Genomic DNA, 19245 nt, shown 5'->3' on the forward strand with positions numbered 1-19245 from the left:
CCGGCCAAGCGCTTCTGCCCTTGGCCAGGCAACCTCAGCGACTTCGACAGCGACGACGACGACACTGATGAAGAGGACGAGGACAACGAGGGTCCTCCTGGCGGCCGCGGCAGCAGCGACGACGAGCCCGCCGGGAGCGGCGACAGCGGCAGCGATGGCGACGACGAGGGCAGTGACGGCCCGTAGATAGGATCCCTAGAATAGGATCAGTAGTAGTAGATGGGGCAATGTATCCCCCTAGTTCTTCCTTTTGAGAGCAATCAGCTCCTTCCATGTAAGAAATCTGATTATCAATGAAGAAATTTCCCCAATTTGACTCTGCCGATTTCTTGCATATTGATTTAGCCGATTCTCCCTTATCTTGACTTTGCCGATTGTCAACTTGGTCGATGCTCTGTTTCCTTAACAAACTGGCCCAGAGCCTATCAATGATAATGGCTCCCCCTTCAAACTCCTCTCATCAATTCTGGTGGTTTCCTTCTGAAAGAACTCACCACTTTTCAATAAAAATTGTGGTACAGAGTAAGCCGATTTCAACCAAAATCGGCTCCCAAGAGCAAAGGATCTTCAGGGGCAGCTGCCCCCCGAGCCTCAGTCAAGGCGAGAATAGCAGTGAAAAAGGTGGCCGCCAAGAAACCTTTGAAGGGCAACAACCCTATGCCGGCTCGAAAAGGGATACTGAAGACAACATCAGCGAGAACATGCGATCCAGCCGACGAAGCTCCAACTTGGGCACCTCTGGGGACGCCACAACATAAAACTAGCCAGATGTGTCACCATCGGCTTCCAAGAAAAGGTCAGCCCTCAACTCCCATCAAAACAAGATAGGAAAGCTTACGCACAAGGAGTCAATGCGCCACGAGGACTCGGCCAGACCAGCAAATCCCTTCTTTGAATAGAGAAGCTCCACATGTAATGGTTGTCTAACTCCTCCTGGCTCAATTCTTGTGCTTTGCTGCTCAGATCGGCTCACCATCCTTGACGAAATCCAGCCCCACGTCCCGATGACGCTGCAGTTGAAGCCCTGGCCAATCGTGACGTTGTCTGTCTTCAAGTCATTTTCCTTCACTGAGGCCCGATCAAGTGGCAGCTTAAACTCTATAATTCTAAAGTCGATGTTCGAGCATCGGCTGTGCTTAAATTTTTTTGTATTCTCGATTTTTTTTTATTATTAGCCGATCGATCTCATGAATCGGCTTCCCTTGGGTACATACTTCGTGGCCTTATACCTTCTCTGTGTGTATGCCCTCCGAGCCGAATCCTTCAAGTGATTGAAGATATCGGCTTTTCAGCCAATTCAAGCTTGTTTCGCAACTCACCATGCTAAATAGCACATCAGTGAATATGTGTGGTGCGAATAATTTTAGCCGATTGCTGGAATCGGCTTCCCTTGTAGTTGTCGATCCGACTATTTACTGATAAATGTTGGCCATGGCTTATCCCCAGGACCAATTTCGATCTCTTCTAGTCCATCAGCTGCTGTAAACCCCAACTTTCCATCGCCTGCTAAATCAATGATGAACAGAGGTAGAAGGCATGTTGAGACTATTTGTGGCCGATTGCTAGAATCGGCCTCCTTTTCCATTGCAATGTTTCACGAGGGTTTACAACTTCTTGGTTCTCTGCTACGACGACGTGGCATGCTTGAAGTGAGATCCTTGTTTCTTATTTTTTGAAGCCGATCACAGGGATCGGCCTTGCCACGTTCGTCCATAGACTCGGATCTTGCTACTCTGTGAGGCCAGTGGATAAGACCAGCCTCACCCCATTTTTTGTAGCTTCGATGCGCTCACAGCCGTCCAGATTGATTCCAGAGAGCGGCTCTTGGTCATTTGCTTCCCAGATGTTCATGGAAGCCAAAGAGATATCAATCGAATCATCTGCATGAACAACCTCCACTTCATCTCCATCCCATTGTATGATGCACTGATGCATTGTGGATGGATGATACGTCTCCAACGTATCGATAATTTCTTATGTTCCATGCTACATTATTGATGATATCTACATGTTTTATGCACATTATATGTCGTATTTACGCATTTTCTGGAACTAACCTATTAACAAGATGCCGAAGAGCTAGTTGTCGTTTTCCGCTGTTTTTGGTTTCAGAAATCCTAGTAACAAAATATTCTCGGAATTGGACGAAATCAACGCCCAGGGTCCTATTTTTGCACGAAGCTTCTAGAAGACCGAAGGAGAGTCGAAGTGGGGCCACGAGGTGGCGACACCACAGGCGGCGCGGCCCGTGCCCCGGCCGCGCCGACCTATGGTGTGGGCCCTCGTGCCGCCTCTTGACCTGCCCTTCCGCCTACAAATAGCCTCCGTCGCGAAACCCCCAGTACCGAGAGCCACGATACGAAAAACCTTCCGCAGACGCCGCCGCCGCGAATCCCATCTCGGGGATTCGGAGATCGCCTCCGCACCTCGCCGGGAGAGGGGATTCATCTCCCGGAGGACTCTACACCGCCATGGTCCCCTCCGGAGTGATGAGTGAGTAGTTCACCTCTGGACTATGGGTCCATAGCAGTAGCTAGATGGTCGTCTCCTCCTAATTGTGCTTCATTGTTGGATCTTGTGAGCTGCCTAACATGATCAAGATCATCTATCTGTAATACTATATGTTGTGTTTCTCGGGATCCGATGGATAGAGAATACTATGTTATGGTGATTATCAATCTATTGTTTATGTGTTGTTTATGATCTTGCATGCTCTCCGTTATTAGTAGAGGCTCGGCCAAGTTTTTACTCTTAACTCCAAGAGGGAGTATTTATGCTCGATAGTGGGTTCATGCCTTCATTGACACTCCGGGACAGTGACGAAAAGTTCTAAGGTTGTGATGTGTCTGTTGCCACTAGGGATAAAACATTGATTCTATGTCTAAGGATGTAGTTGTCGATTACATTACGCACCATACTTAATGCAATTGTCCGTTGCTTTGCAACTTAATACTGAATGGGGTTCGGATGATAACCTGAAGGTGGACTTTTTAGGCATAGATGCAGTTGGATGGCGGTCTATGTACTTTGTCGTAATGCCCAATTAAATCTCACTATATTTATCATATCATGTATATGAATTGTTATGCCTTTCTCTATTTGTTAATTGCCCGACTGTAATTTGTTCACCCAACATGCTTTTATCTTATGGGAGAGACACCTCTAGTGAACTGTGGACCCCGGTCCTATTCTTTACATCGCATACAATCTACTGCAATACTTGTTTTACTATTTTCTTTCAAACAATCATCTTCCACACAATACGGTTAATCCTTTGTTACAGCAAGCCGGTGAGATTGACAACCTCACTGTTTCGTTGGGGCAAAGTACTTTGGTTGTGTTGTGCAGGTTCCACGTTGGCGCCGGAATCCCTGGTGTTGCGCCGCATCACATTTCGCCACCATCAACCTTCAACGTGCTTCTTGGCTCCTCCTGGTTCGATTAAACCTTGGTTTCTTTCCGAGGGAAAACTTGCTACTGTGCGCATCATACCTTCCTCTTGGGGTTCCCAACGAACGTGTGAGTTACACGCCATCAAGCTCTTTTTCTAGCGCCGTTGCCGGGGAGATCAAGACACGCTGCAAGGGGAGTCTCCACTTCTCATTCTCTTTACTTTGTTTTTGTCTTGCTTTATTTTATTTACTACTTTGTTTGCTGCACCTAAACAAAACACAAAAAAAATTAGTTGCTAGTTTTACTTTATTTACTGTCTTGCTCTCTATATCAAAAACACAAAAAATTAGTTACTTGCATTTACTTTATCTAGTTTGTTTTATTTACTGTTGCTAAAATGAATACCCCTGAAAATACTAAGTTGTGTGACTTCACAAACGCAAATAATAATGATTTCCTATGCACACCTATTGCCCCACCTGCTACTACAGCAGAATTCTTTGAAATTAAACCTGCTTTACTAAACCTTGTTATGAGAGATCAATTTTCTGGTGTTAGTTCTGATGATGCTGCTGCCCATCTTAATAATTTTGTTGAACTTTGTGAAATGCAAAAGTATAAGGATGTAGATGGTGATATTATTAAATTGAAAGTGTTTCCTTTCTCATTAAGAGGAAGAGCTAAAGATTGGTTGCTATCTTTGCCTAAGAATAGTATTGATTCATGGACTAAATGTAAGGATGCTTTTATTGGTAGATATTATCCTCCCGCTAAAATTATATCTTTGAGAAGTAGCATAATGAATTTTAAGCAATTAGATACTGAACATGTTGCTCAAGAATGGGAGAGAATGAAAACTTTGGTAAAGAATTGCCCAACCCATGGACTCGACTACTTGGATGATCATCCAAACCTTCTATGCAGGACTAAATTTTTCTTCGCGGAATTTATTGGATTCAGTTACTTGGAGGTACCTTTATGTCCATCACTTTGGGGGCGGCTACAAAACTTCTTGATGATATGATGATAAATTACTCCGAATGGCACACGGAAAGAGCTCCACAAGGTAAGAAGGTAAATTCTGTTGAAGAAACCTCTTCCTTGAGTGATAAGATTGATGTGATTATGTCTATGCTTGTGAATGGTAGATCTAATGTTGATCCAAATAATGTTCCTTTAGCTTCATTGGTTGCTCAAGAAGAAAATGTTGATGTGAATTTCATTAAAAATAATAATTTCAACAACAATGCTTATAGGAACAACTCTGGTAATAACTATAGGCCATATCCTGTTAGTGGTAATGATTATGGTAATTCTTATGGTAGATATGAGGAAAAGATGCTAGCAATTGAAAGATCCACTAAAAACTTTATGCAATCGCAATATGAGCAAAATCAATTGTTTACTAAAACTATGAATGAACAATCTACCTTGTTGAAAAATATAGGAAATCAACTTGAAAACTTTAATAGGGAGATTTCTGGTCTGCAAACTAAAATTTCAAATGCTAAAACCCGAATCTCATACATGTCCGCATCACAATCCTCTTTAATTAATAAAATGGCTGCTAAACCTGATGATATTGATAATAAGATTACTACTACAGCAATTTTTGTTTTGTTGAGTCTTGGAAGTTGTTTACAACTGTAGCAACCTCTCCTTATCATATTTTTGTGCCAAGTAAAGTTTCTATGTTAAAGTTGATGTTATATTCGGGATCGCTGCGCAGAAACAGCATTGCTGTTCATGTCACGAATCTGGGCACAAGTCTCTGTAGAAAATTCGAAAAAATCTGCCAATTTACGAGCGTGATCCCCAGATATGTACGCAACTTTCATTAGTTTTGAGTTTTTCCATTTGAGCAAGTCTGGTGCCATTTTAAAATTCGTCTTTACGGACTGTTCTGTTTTTGACAGATTCTGCCTTTTATTTCGCATTGCCTCTTTTGCTATGTTGGATGAATTTCTTTGATCCATTAATGTCCAGTAGCTTTATGCAATGTCCAGAAGTGAAAAGAATGTTTGTGTCACCTCTGAATATGTGAATTATTAATTGTGCACTAACCCTCTAATGAGTTTGCTTGAAGTTTTGTGCGAAGGAAGTTTTCAAGGGTCAAGAGAGGAGTATGATATACTATGATCAAGAGGAGTGAAAGCTCTAAGCTTGGGGATGCCCCCGTGGTTCATCCCTGCATATTTTAAGAAGACTCAAGCGTCTAAGCTTGGGGATGCCCAAGGCATCCCCTTCTTCATCGACAACATCATCAGGTTCCTCCCCTGAAATTATATTTTTATTCAGTCACATCTTGTGTTCTTTACTTGGAGCGTCGGTTTTTTTTTGTTTTTTTTTGTTTGAATAAAATGGATCCTAGCATTCACTTTGTGGGAGAGAGACACGCTCCGCTGTTGCATATGGACAAATATGTCCTTAGGCTTTACTCATAATGTTCTTGGCGAAGTTTCTTCTTCGTTAAATTGTTATATGGTTGGAATTGGAAAATGCTACATGTAGTAATTCTAAAATGTCTTGGATATTGTGATACTTGGCAATTGTTGTGCTCATGTTTAAGCTCTTGCATCATATACTTTGCACCCATTAATGAAGAAATACATAAAGCTTGCTAAAATTTGATTTGCATATTTGGTCTCTCTAAGGTCTAGATAATATCTAGTATTGAGTTTTGAACAACAAGGAAGACGGTGTAGAGTCTTATAATATTTACAATATGTCTTTTATGTGAGTTTTGCTGCACCGGTTCATCCTTGAGTTTGCTTCAAATAACCTTGCTAGCCTAAACCTTGTATCGAGAGGGAATACTTCTCATGCATCCAAAATCCTTGAGCCCACTACTATGCCATTTGTGTCCACCATACCTACCTACTACATGGTATTTCTCCGCCATTCCAAAGTAAATTTCTTGAGTGCTACATTTAAAATTCCATCATTCACCTTTGCAATATATAGCTCATGGGACAAAAATAGCCTTAAAAACTATCGTAGTATTGAATATGTACTTATGCACTTTATCTCTTATTAAGTTGCTTGTTGTGCGATAACCATGCTTCTGGGGACGCCATCAACTTTATCTTTGTTGGATATCATGTGAGATGCTATGCATGTTCGTCTTGTCTCGAAGTAGTGGATTTCATGATCAAATGGTTTGAGTATGCATATGTTAGAGAAGAACATTGGGCCGCTAACTAAAGCCATGTATCATGGTGGAAGTTTCAGTTTGGACATATATCCTCAATCTCATATGAGAATAATAATTGTTGTTACATGCTTATGCATTAAAGAGGAGTCCATTATCTGTTGTCCATGTTGTCCCGGTATGGATGTCTAAGTTGAGAATAATCAAAAGCGAGAAATCCAAAATGCGAGCTTTCTCCTTAGACCTTTGTACAGGCGGCATGGAGGTACCCCTTTGTGACACTTGGTTGAAACATATGTTATGCGATGAGAATCCGTGTTTTCCGAGATAGTAGGACAAGGTGCGGGCACTATTGGTACTCTATGCATGAGACATGCAACTTGTAAGATATAATTTACATAACTCATATGCTTTATTACTACCGTTGAAAAAATTGTTTCATGTTTTCAAAATAAAAGCTCTAGCACAAATACAGCAATCGATGCTTTCCTCTTTGAAGGACCTTTCTTTTAATTTTATTGTTGAGTCAGTTCACCTATCTCTCTCCACCTCAAGAAGCAAACACTTGTGTGAACTTTGCATTGATTCCCACATACTTGCATATTGCACTTGTTATATTACTTTATGTTGACAATATCCATGAGATATACATGTTATAAGTTGAAAGCAACCGCTGAAACTTAATCTTCCTTTGTGTTGTTTCAATACCTTTACTTTGATTTATTGCTTTATGAGTTAACTCTTATGCAAGACTTATTGATGCTTGTCTTGAAGTACTATTCATGAAAAGTCTTTGCTTTATGATTCAGTTGTTTACTCATGTCATTACCATTGTTTTGATCGCTGCATTCATTACATATGTTTACAAATAGTATGATCAAGATTATGATGGCATGTCACTTCAGAAATTATCTTTGTTATCGTTTTACCTGCTCGGGACGAGCGGAACTAAGCTTGGGGATGCTGATACGTCTCCAACGTATCGATAATTTCTTATGTTCCATGCTACATTATTGATGATATCTACATGTTTTATGCACATTATATGTCGTATTTACGCATTTTCTGGAACTAACCTATTAACAAGATGCCGAAGAGCTAGTTGCTGTTTTCTGCTGTTTTTGGTTTCAGAAATCCTAGTAACAAAATATTCTCGGAATTGGACGAAATCAACGCCCAGGGTCCTATTTTTGCACGAAGCTTCCAGAAGACCGAAGGAGAGTCGAAGTGGGGCCACGAGGTGGCGACACCACGGGCGGCGCGGCCCGGGCCCCGGCCGCGCCGACCTATGGTGTGGGCCCTCGTGCCGCCTCTTGACCTGCCCTTCCGCCTACAAATAGCCTCCGTCGCGAAACCCCCGGTACCGAGAGCCACGATACGGAAAACCTTCCGAGACGCCGCCGCCGCGAATCCCATCTCGGGGGATTCAGGAGATCGCCTCCGGCACCCTCGCCGGAGAGGGGATTCATCTCCCGGAGGACTCTACACCGCCATGGTCGCCTCCGGAGTGATGAGTGAGTAGTTCACCCCTGGACTATGGGTCCATAGCAGTAGCTAGATGGTCGTCTCCTCCTAATTGTGCTTCATTGTTGGATCTTGTGAGCTGCCTAACATGATCAAGATCATCTATCTGTAATACTATATGTTGTGTTTCTCGGGATCCGATGGATAGAGAATACTATGTTATGGTGATTTTCAATCTATTGTTTATGTGTTGTTTATGATCTTGCATGCTCTCCGTTATTAGTAGAGGCTCTGGCCAAGTTTTTACTCTTAACTCCAAGAGGGAGTATTTATGCTCGATAGTGGGTTCATGCCTTCATTGACACCTGGGACGAGTGACGTAAAGTTCTAAGGTTGTGATGTGTCTGTTGCCACTAGGGATAAAACATTGATTCTATGTCTAAGGATGTAGTTGTCGATTACATTACGCACCATACTTAATGCAATTGTCCGTTGCTTTGCAACTTAATACTGAATGGGGTTCGGATGATAACTCTGAAGGTGGACTTTTTAGGCATAGATGCGATTGGATGGCGGTCTATGTACTTTGTCGTAATGCCCAATTAAATCTCACTATATTTATCATACCATGTATATGCTTTGTTATGCCTTTCTCTATTTGTCAATTGCCCGACTGTAATTTGTTCACCCAACATGCTTTTATCTTATGGGAGAGACACCTCTAGTGAACCGTGGACCCCGGTCCTATTCTTTACATCGCATACAATCTACTGCAATACTTGTTTTACTATTTTCTTGCAAACAATCATCTTCCACACAATACGGTTAATCCTTTGTTACAGCAAGCCGGTGAGATTGACAACCTCACTGTTTCGTTGGGGCAAAGTACTTTGGTTGTGTTGTGCAGGTTCCACGTTGGCGCCGGAATCCCTGGTGTTGCGCCGCATCACATTTCGCCACCATCAACCTTCAACGTGCTTCTTGGCTCCTCCTGGTTTGATTAAACCTTGGTTTCTTTCTGAGGGAAAACTTGCTACTGTGCGCATCATACCTTCCTCTTGGGGTTCCCAACGAACGTGTGAGTTACACGCCATCAATGGAATGCAGCAGTTAGCATGGATCCAATCCCTTCCTAGCAGGACACCGTAAGTACTCTTGTTGTCGACGATGAAGAAGGACGTAGGGATGGTCTTTCGGCCGACAGTTAAGTCCACGTTCAGCACACCCTTGGCTTTTGACGGTTGGCCGTTGAAATCGCTTAGCGTGACGTTGGTCTTGATCAGATCTTCATTGGAACGTCCCAAACGTCGTAACATGGAGTACGGCATTATGTTGACCGCGGCTCCCGTGTCAACCAGCATCTTGCTGATAGGCTGCCCGTTGATATAACCTTTCAGGTATAGGGCCTTCAGATGCCTATAGCTCTTCTCTCATGGCTTTTCAAAGATAACTGGTCGTGGCCCGCAATCAAACTGTGCCACTGATACTTCCTCATCTCTTGGAGCACAAAACTCTGATGGGAGAACGGACACCATGTTTGTATCAGCCAATGTCCCTGCATCGGCTTTCGTCTTCTTGGGTCGCCACACTTTCTTTGGTGGGCGAGCTTCTGTCTCCAGTGTTTGCTGAATTTTCACGGCCAGATCGGGCCGTGCTTTCCTCAACGTGTACAGATACTGCGCCTCGGCTTCCTCCAAGTTTCGTAGCCGTTGCACTCTGCGCTTTTGGGAGTGGCTGAGTCCATCAGGACACCACCTTGGTCGGTGATATCTGATGTCTACGGGTGCTTCTGTTCTTGTAGACAGTGTTGGGCCTCCAAGAGCAGAGGTTTGTAGAACAGCAGCAAGTTTTCCCTTAAGTGGATCACCCAAGGTTTATCGAACTCAGGGAGGAAGAGGTCAAAGATATCCCTCTCAAGCAACCCTGCAACCACAAAGCAAGAAGTCTCTTGTGTCCCCAACACACCTAATACACTTATCAGATGTATAGGTGCACTAGTTCGGCGAAGAGATAGTGAAATACAAGTAATATGGATGAGTATGAGTGGTAATAGCAATCTGAATAAAATATGGCAGCGAGTAAACATGCAACAAAACAGTAAACAAATGGTGATTCGATGCTTGGAAGCAAGGCCTAGGGATCCTGCTTTCACTAGTGGACACTCTCAACAATGATAACATAATAGGACTACTCTACACCCTTTTGTTGGATGATGAACACCACTAATTGTGTAGGATTACACGAACCCTCAATGCCGGAGTTAACAAGCTCCACAATATTCGATATTCATATTTAAATAACCTTAGAGTGCAAGATAGATCAACAAAATTACACCGAGAACTAACATAGCATGCACACTGTCACCATCACACTATGAAAGAGGCATAGATCACATCAATACTATCATAGCAATAGTTAACTTCATAATCTACAAGAGATTACAATCATAGCCTACGCCAAGTACTACACGAGGCACACACTGTCACCATTACACCGTGCAGGAGGAATAGAGTACTTTAATAACATCACTAGAGTAGCACATAGATGATATTCAACTAGATCACATAAAGAGAGAGATGAACCACATAGCTACAGCGGAGCCCTCAGCCTCGGGGGTGAATTACTCCCTCCTCATCATGGAGACAGCGATGGCGGTGAAGATGGCGATGGAGACGGCGGTGGAGATGACTCCGGGGGCGATTCCCCGTCCCGGCGGCGTGCCGGAACAGAGACTTCTGTCCCCCGAATCTTAATTTCGCGATGGCGGCGGCTCTGGAAGGTTTTCTCGGGTTTCGTCAATCGTGTCTTTGTTTTTAGGTCAGGAAGGTATTTATAGGCGAAGAGGCGGAGTCGGAGGGGCCACGGGGCTCCCTCCCCATAGGGGGGCGCCCCCCCCCTTGGCCGCGCCGCCCTGTGGGGTGGGGCCCTCCTGGCTCCCCTCTGGCCCTTCTTCGGTGCTCTGGAAGCGTCCGGGAAAAATAGGATGTTGGGCGTTGATTTCGTCCGATTCCGAGAATATTTCCTTTCTAGGATTTCTGAAACCAAAAACAGCGAAAAACAACAACCGGCCTTTCGGCATCTCGTCAATAGGTTAGTTCCGGAAAACGCATAATAATGACATATAATGTGTATAAAACATGTAGGTATCATCAATAAAGTAGCATGGAACATAAGAAATTATAGATACGTTTGAGACGTATCAAGCATCCCCAAGCTTAGTTCCTACTCGCCCTCGAGTAGGTAAACGATAACAATGATAATTTCTTAAGTGGCATGCCATCATAACTTTGATCATACTATTGTAAAGCACATGAGATGAATGCAGAGATTCGAAGCAATGATGAAGATAATGAGTAAACAAATGAATCATATAACGAATACTTTTCATGAATAATACTTTCAAGACAAGCATCAATAAGTCTTGCATAAGAGTTAACTCATAAGCAATAAATTCTTAGTAGAAAGCTTTGAAACAACACAAAGGAAGATATAAGTTTCAACGGTTGCTTTCAACTTTAACATGTATATCTCATGGATAATTGTCAACACAAAGTAATATAACAAATGCAATATGCAAGTATGTAGGAATCAATGCACAGTTCACACAAGTGTTTGCTTCTTGAGGTGGAGAGAAATAGGTGAACTAACTCAACATAAAAAGTAAAAGAATGGCCCTTCGCAGAGGGAAGCATTGATTGCTATATTTGTGCTAGAGCTTTGATTTTGAAAACATCAAGAGAGTATAAAAGTAAAGTTTTGAGAGGTGTTTGTTGTTGTCGTAGTGGGCACTCTAACCCCCCTTGCCAGACAAACCTTCAAAGAGCGGCTCCCATTTTATTTTTATTTTTGGGTGGCACTCCTTCCAACCTTTGCTTTCACAAACCATGGCTAACCGAATCCTTCGGATGCCTGCCAACAATCTCATACCATGAAGGAGTGCCCTTTTATTTTAGTTTTATTATGTTGACACTCCTCCCCACCTTTGCTTTCTCAAGCCATGGCTAACCGAATCCTTCGGGTGCCGTCCAACAATCACATACCATGGAGGAGTGTCTATTTTTGTTAATTAATTTGGGACTAGGAATCCCATTGCCAGCTCTTTTTGCAAAATTATTGGATAAGCGGATGAAGCCACTAGTCCATTGGTGAAAGTTGCCCAACAAGATTGAAAGATAAACACCACATACTTCCTCATGAGCTATAAAACATTGACACAAATCAGAGGTGATAAGTTTTGAATGGTTTAAAGGTAGCACTCAAGCAATTTACTTTGGAATGGCGGAGAAATACCATGTAGTAGGTAGGTATGGTGGACACAAATGGCATGAATATTGGCTCAAGTATTTGGATGCATGAGAAGTATTCCCTCTCGATACAAGGTTTAGGCTAGCAAGGTTATTTGAAGCAAACTCAAGTATGAAATGATGCAGCAAGACTCACATATAAACATATTGTAAGCATTATAAGACTTTACATCGTCTCCTTGTTGTTCAAACACCTCAACCAGAAAATATCTAGACTTAGAGAGACCAATCATGCAAACCAAATTTTGACAAGCTCTATGTAATTATTCATTAATGGGTACAAGGTACATGATGCAAGAGCTTAAACAAGATCTATATGAGCACAACAATTGCCAAATATCACATTATTCAAGACATTATACCAATTACTACATGTAGCATTTCTCGTTTCCAACCATATAACAATTAACGAAGCAGTTTCAACCTTCGCCATGAAAATTAAAAGCTAAGAACACATGTGTTCATATGAACCAGCGAAGCGTGTCTCTCTCCCAAACAATCATTTATTCAAACAAAAACAAAAATAAAAACATACAGACGCTCCAAGTAAAGTACATAAGATGTGATGGGATAAAAATATAGTTTCAAGAGAAGGAACCTAATAATTTGTCGATGAAGAAGGGGATGCCTTGGGCATCCCCAAGCTTAGATGCTTGAGTCTTCTTGAAATATGCAGGGATGAACCACCGGGGCATCCCCAAGCTTAGACTTTTCACTCTTCTTGATCGTAGTATATCATCCTCCTCTCTTGACCCTTGAAAACTTCCTCCACACCAAACTCAAAACAACTCATTAGAGGGTTAGTGAATAATCAAAAACTCACATGTTCAGAGGTGACACAATCATTCTTAACACTTCTGGACATTGCACAAAGCTTCTGAAAGTTAATGGAACAAAGAAATCCATCCAACACAGAAAAAGAGGCAATGCAAAATAAAAGGCAGAATCTATCAAAACAGAACAGTCCGTAAAGACGAATTTTAAAATGGCACCAGACTTTCTCAGATGAAAATGATCAAATTGAATGAAAGTTGCGTTCATATCTGAGGATCACTCACGTAAATTGGCATAATTTTCTGAGTTACCTACAGAGAATTAGGCCCAGATTCGTGACAGCAAGAAATCTGTTTCTGCGCAGTAATCCAAATCTAGTATGAACCTTACTATCAAAGACATTACTTGGCACAACAATGCAACAAAACTAAGATAAGGAGAGGTTGCTACAGTAGTAACAACTTCCAAGACACAAATATAAAACAAAGGTACTGTAGCAAAATAAACACATGGGTTATCTCCCAAGAAGTTCTTTCTTTATAGCCATTAAGATGGGCTTAGCAGTTTTAATGATGTACTCGCAAGAAATAAGAGTTGAGGCAAAATAGAGCATTTAAGTCTAACACACTTCCTATGCAAAGGAATCTTGTACACAAATGAATTCATGAAGAACAAAGTGACAAGCATAAGAGGATAAAACACGAGTAACTTCAAGATTCTCAACATAAAGAGGGGAAACTTAATATTATTAAGATGCCTATAACCATATTTCCCTCTCTCATAATAACTTTCAGTAGCATCATTGATGAAATCTACAATATAACCATCACTTAAAACATTCTTATCATGGTTCATATGCATAAGGGTATCATTATTTTTGACATAAGAAAAACTCTTCTCATTAATAGTAATCGGAGCAGGATCATTGTTGAGAATTTGAACATGGTAAACAAGTTGCATACTAAGGGAATGGTTTTTGGCAAGCCCATCATAACTATGACAAGTTTCATAAGGATAATTGTAACATGTGTCATATACATCTCTATAGCAATTATCTAAACCAGAATATGTAATATCATCGTTTTCACTAAAAGTAGAGGTCTCAAATATAGGATCTTCAAGCACAACATCCCAAAGCTTAGAGCTTTCAATATCATCGTTTAAGGGGACATGAATAATGCTATCATCATTACTTTCATAATCAGTACCAAAGAGATTTCCAAGATCAAAGGTAGTGTGCTCATCCAAATCATGATCACTAACATGGGTACAGGGCATAGGAAGATCATCGTACTCAGATTCATTATCATAATAATCATCAGGCGCAACATACTTACGGTTACCTATTGTTACCTCATACACACGGGGATATGCCATTGCCTCTTTCTCTTTATTCTCCTTCTTCTTCTTCTTCTTCTTCGTTCCCTTCTTCTTCTTCTTTTCCTTCTCCTCGTTCCCTTCTTTAGGAGGAAGAGGCTTGAAGGGTGGCTTGTCCGCATAACCTGATTTACTTTCAGAAACAATAGAAGAAACTTGGGAGGATCCCTCCTTTTCATTAATTAGTTGAAAACACACAGCGGTCCTATCATATTTTGGCAAGGTGTCATCTTCTAAAATATTTTGTATGTAAGTATTTGTATGGCTATTATCAATGCAATAAGAGAAACACCCATGCAGGACATCATCAATATCAAGATCATTAATATCTAACAAAGAAATTTTTCTTGATAACTCTTCACACCACAAAAATAGAGTAAGTTCATCATGCTGATTAGGAGTAATTTCATCATCACAATACAAATTTGCAGCACTCATTGGGTTCAAATTATCATTGGTGGAGCATTGAAAATTAAAATGACCCACTTCATGGCAAACTTCACAAATAAAAGGATAGAGGGCACAAACTTTTTTACCAAGATCATCTAGAGTCCTAGCCCACTTTCTAGTTTTTTCATTAATATGGTGGATACAATATTCATCTTCGATTTGATTAATTCCACAAGGTCTATGCATTCCACAAAAATTAACATGCTTATAGGAAATAGCATTCTTAGGAGTTTGAGCATGCTTATTGCAATCATTAACAACAATTTCATTCTTCATGCAAGCCTCTTTAAAAGGTTCATGATACTTATCAAAATTCTTTTTAGGCAATTCAAAATGAGAAGCAAAGGCTTTATAAAGATTTGCAGCAACTTGAGAGTCAAGACCATAAGTAGCACTCATATCTCGAAATTTACCACTATCCATAAAAGTTTCAATGCATTCATAATCATAATTTATACCTGACTCTTTACCTTTGTCGTTCTCCCAATCTTCAGCGTTCTCCTTAATCCGATCAAGAAGGTCCCTTTTAAACTCTTCTTTGTTGCGTGTGAATGATCCGGAACAAGTAGTATCCAAGCAAGGTCTTATCTTGAAAAGAAAGTCTTGCATAGAAATTATCAATGATGATATTACCCGGAAGCTCATGATTGGGGCATTTGAGCATTAAAGACTTCAATCTCTCCCATGCTTGGGCAATACTCTCTCCATCATGAGGCCAGAAATTATATATATGGTTTCGATCTTTGTGAATTTCACTTGGAGGATAGAACTTAGAATAAAATAGAGGATATCCTTCCAATCAAGAGAGCGCCCGTCCTTCAGCAGTTTATACCAATGCGCCGCTTTACCAGACAACGACATAGAGAATAGTTTCTTCTTCACTTCATCCATAGAGATACCTGCACACTTGAATAACCCGCATAATTCATGCAAAAACAGTAAATGATCTCCAGGATGGACAGTTCCATCCCCTTCATAGCGGTTATCCATAACACGTTCAATAATTTTCATAGGTATTTTATACGGAATACTTTCAGCAGGTGGATTTAAAATATCAGAAGCATCATTAAAGTTATCGCATATGGGAGATAAAGCATTATCAGAGAAAAATATTTCTTCCAAAGCTGAGGAGCAAAAAAAAATATTTTTATGTAAACTAGCTTCCCCAAGCATAGACTTATCCATAGCATTAGCAGTGATTGCGTTCATACTAATAATATTGCTACTAGCATGCAAATAAGGTTCCATAGGTTTTTTAATTTTTGTATCAAACAATTCTAAATTAGGAAAAAGATTAAAAAGCTCACTATTTTTTTTTTGTTGTTTTCCATTATGCCTAACTAGTGAAAATAAAAACAAGAAACAAAAAGATGCAATTGCAGGATCTAAAGGAAATAGTTTCGAGTACTTACAACGGCGCCGGAAAATAGCTTAGTATCCGAGATCCGGAGTGTGAGTACCTTTTACCTTTCCTCCCCGGCAAGGGCGCCAGAAAATAGCTTGATGTCTACAGGTGCTTCTATTCTTGTAGACAGTGTTGGGCCTCCAAGAGCAGAGGTTTGTAGAACAGCAGCAAGTTTTCCCTTAAGTGGATCACCCAAGGTTTATCGAACTCGGGGAGGAAGAGGTCAAAGATATCCCTCTCAAGCAACCCTGCAACCACAAAGCAAGAAGTCTCTTGTGTCCCCAACACACCTAATACACTTGTCAGATGTATAGGTGCACTAGTTCGGCAAAGAGATAGTGAAATACAAGTAATATGGATGAGTATGAGTGGTAATAGCAATCTGAATAAAATATGGCAGCGAGTAAACATGCAACAAAACAGTAAACAAACGGTGATTCGATGCTTGGAAGCAAGGCCTAGGGATCCTGCTTTCACTAGTGGACACTCTCAACAATGATAACATAATAGGACTACTCTACACCCTTTTGTTGGATGATGAACACCACTAATTGTGTAGGATTACACGAACCCTCAATGCCGGAGTTAACAAGCTCCACAATATTCGATATTCATATTTAAATAACCTTAGAGTGCAAGATAGATCAACACAATTACACCGACAACTAACATAGCATGCACACTGTCACCATCACACTATGAAGGAGGCATAGATCACATCAATACTATCATAGCAATAGTTAACTTCATAATCTACAAGAGATTACAATCATAGCCTACGCCAAGTACTACACGAGGCACACACTCGTCACCATTACACCGTGCGGGAGGAATAGAGTACTTTAATAACATCACTAGAGTAGCACATAGATGATATTCAACTAGATCACATAAAGAGAGAGATGAACCACATAGCTACAGCGGAGCCCTCACCCCGGGGGTGAATTACTCCCTCCTCATCATGGAGACAGCGATGGCGGTGAAGATGGCGGTGGAGCCAGCGGTGGAGATGACTCCGGGGGCAATTCCCCGTCCCGACGGCGTGCCGAAACAGAGACTTCTGTCCCCCGAATCTTGATTTCGCGATGGCAGCGGCTCTGGAAGGTTTTCTCGGGTTTCGTCAATCGTGTCGGTGTTTTTAGGTCAGGAAGGTATTTATAGGCGAAGAGGTGGAGTCGGAGGGGCCACGGGGCTCCCTCCCCATAGGGGGGCGCCCCCCCCCCCTTGGCCGCGCCGCCCTGTGGGGTGGGGCCCTCCTGGCTCCCCTCTGGCCCTTCTTCGGTGCTCTGGAAGCGTCCGGGAAAAATAGGATGTTGGGCGTTGATTTCGTCCGATTCCGAGAATATTTCCTTTCTAGGATTTCTGAAACCAAAAACAGCGAAAACAGCAGAACTGGCCTTTCGGCATCTCGTCAATAGGTTAGTTCCGGAAAACGCATAATAATGACATATAATGTGTATAAAACATGTAGGTATCATCAATAAAGTAGCATGGAACATAAGAAATTATAGATACGTTTGAGACGTATCAATATCTATCTTCTTCCTCTGACTCCTCGAAGTCTTCATCTTGGGATGACTCAGCTCGTTTGTTCTGAGGTGGGAGAGGTCCTAGACGTTTGAACACTGAAACTTCATTCGTTCCCTTCCTCTTCTGTTTACATTCTGGGCAGTTCTCGATTGTAGGCAACCGGCTCATTCCTGAGTCCCAGCAGTGTTTGAAGAAAGGACAGTTCCAATGCCTATCCATGTCCTCTTGCTCCCTTGACCTCCCTCTGGCGTGACGCTCATACCCTTCGTATCGACGGTATTTCCTGTTGTCTGCATCAGACCGACGATATCTATGATCATCTACGTCGTAGCGGCGACGTTGGTCGTACTGCTGTCCGTATTTGTTAAGGAGGTGCGCGGAAAGTGGTCGTTGATACCGCACGCTTATCACCTCTTCCTCGCTCAAATACCGTCCGTCATCATGCTCGGGGCCGGTCGCGTGGATCGGCCTCCTTCTTATCTTTGCCGCGAGAGCGACTGCTCTCTGGCTTATCCTCGCCATGGCGATCTGCAAGCCCTGCCATATTGATATCAAACGAGAAACGTGGCTCGCGTCTTATGCAATGACTGAGATCGACCATGTTGACTTCCGGAAACGGCTGCGTGTCAACTCTCATGGCAAACTGACCGAAGAGTAATCGGCCTTGTTCTATCGCCATCTGAATCTGTCCGCGCAGGACTTTGCAGTCGTTGGTGGCATGGGTGAACGTGTGATGCCATTTGCAGTATGGCCTGCCGTTCATCTCTTGTGGCGTGGGGATTTTGTGGCCTTCGGGTAACTTCAGCTGTTTTTCCTTCAGCAGCAAATCAAAAATTTGCTCCGTTTTGCTCAAATCAAAGTCAAACCCTTTCGCAGGCCCTGGTTGTTTCACCCACTTGCAGGACACGGGCTTTGCCCCCCGAGTCCATTCAGCTACAGCGACTTCCTGATCTCCTGCAGAATCTTCATCTTCTTCCATCTCGATCAGGGCGACGCGCTTGAGCTTGTCCTGGTACAATTCTGGGTGGCGCTGTTCATACAATGTCAATTTATGAACCATACGCGCCAGTGAATTGTACTCTGCTTGGAAGGTCACATCCCTGAGCGGCGCTGATAATCCTGCTATCGCCAGCTCGACTGCTTCCTTCTCAGATAGGCGAACCGAATAACATCGGTTCCTAACGGTCCTGAACCTCTGGATGTACTCAGATACTGTCTCTCCTCGTCTCTGCCGAACTTGGGTCAGATCGGCAAGGCTAGCTTCAGTAGCTTCGAATGGTATTGTACATGGAACTGCTCTTCCAACTGCTTCCACGTCCGAACCGAGTCTGGTAGCAACGAGGTGTACCACCCAAAGGCTGGACCCGTGAGAGACTGTGAGAAGAACCTCACACGTA

This window comes from Lolium rigidum, chromosome 2, assembly GCF_022539505.1.
Source record: "Lolium rigidum isolate FL_2022 chromosome 2, APGP_CSIRO_Lrig_0.1, whole genome shotgun sequence".
NCBI classification, from domain to species: domain Eukaryota; kingdom Viridiplantae; phylum Streptophyta; class Magnoliopsida; order Poales; family Poaceae; genus Lolium; species Lolium rigidum.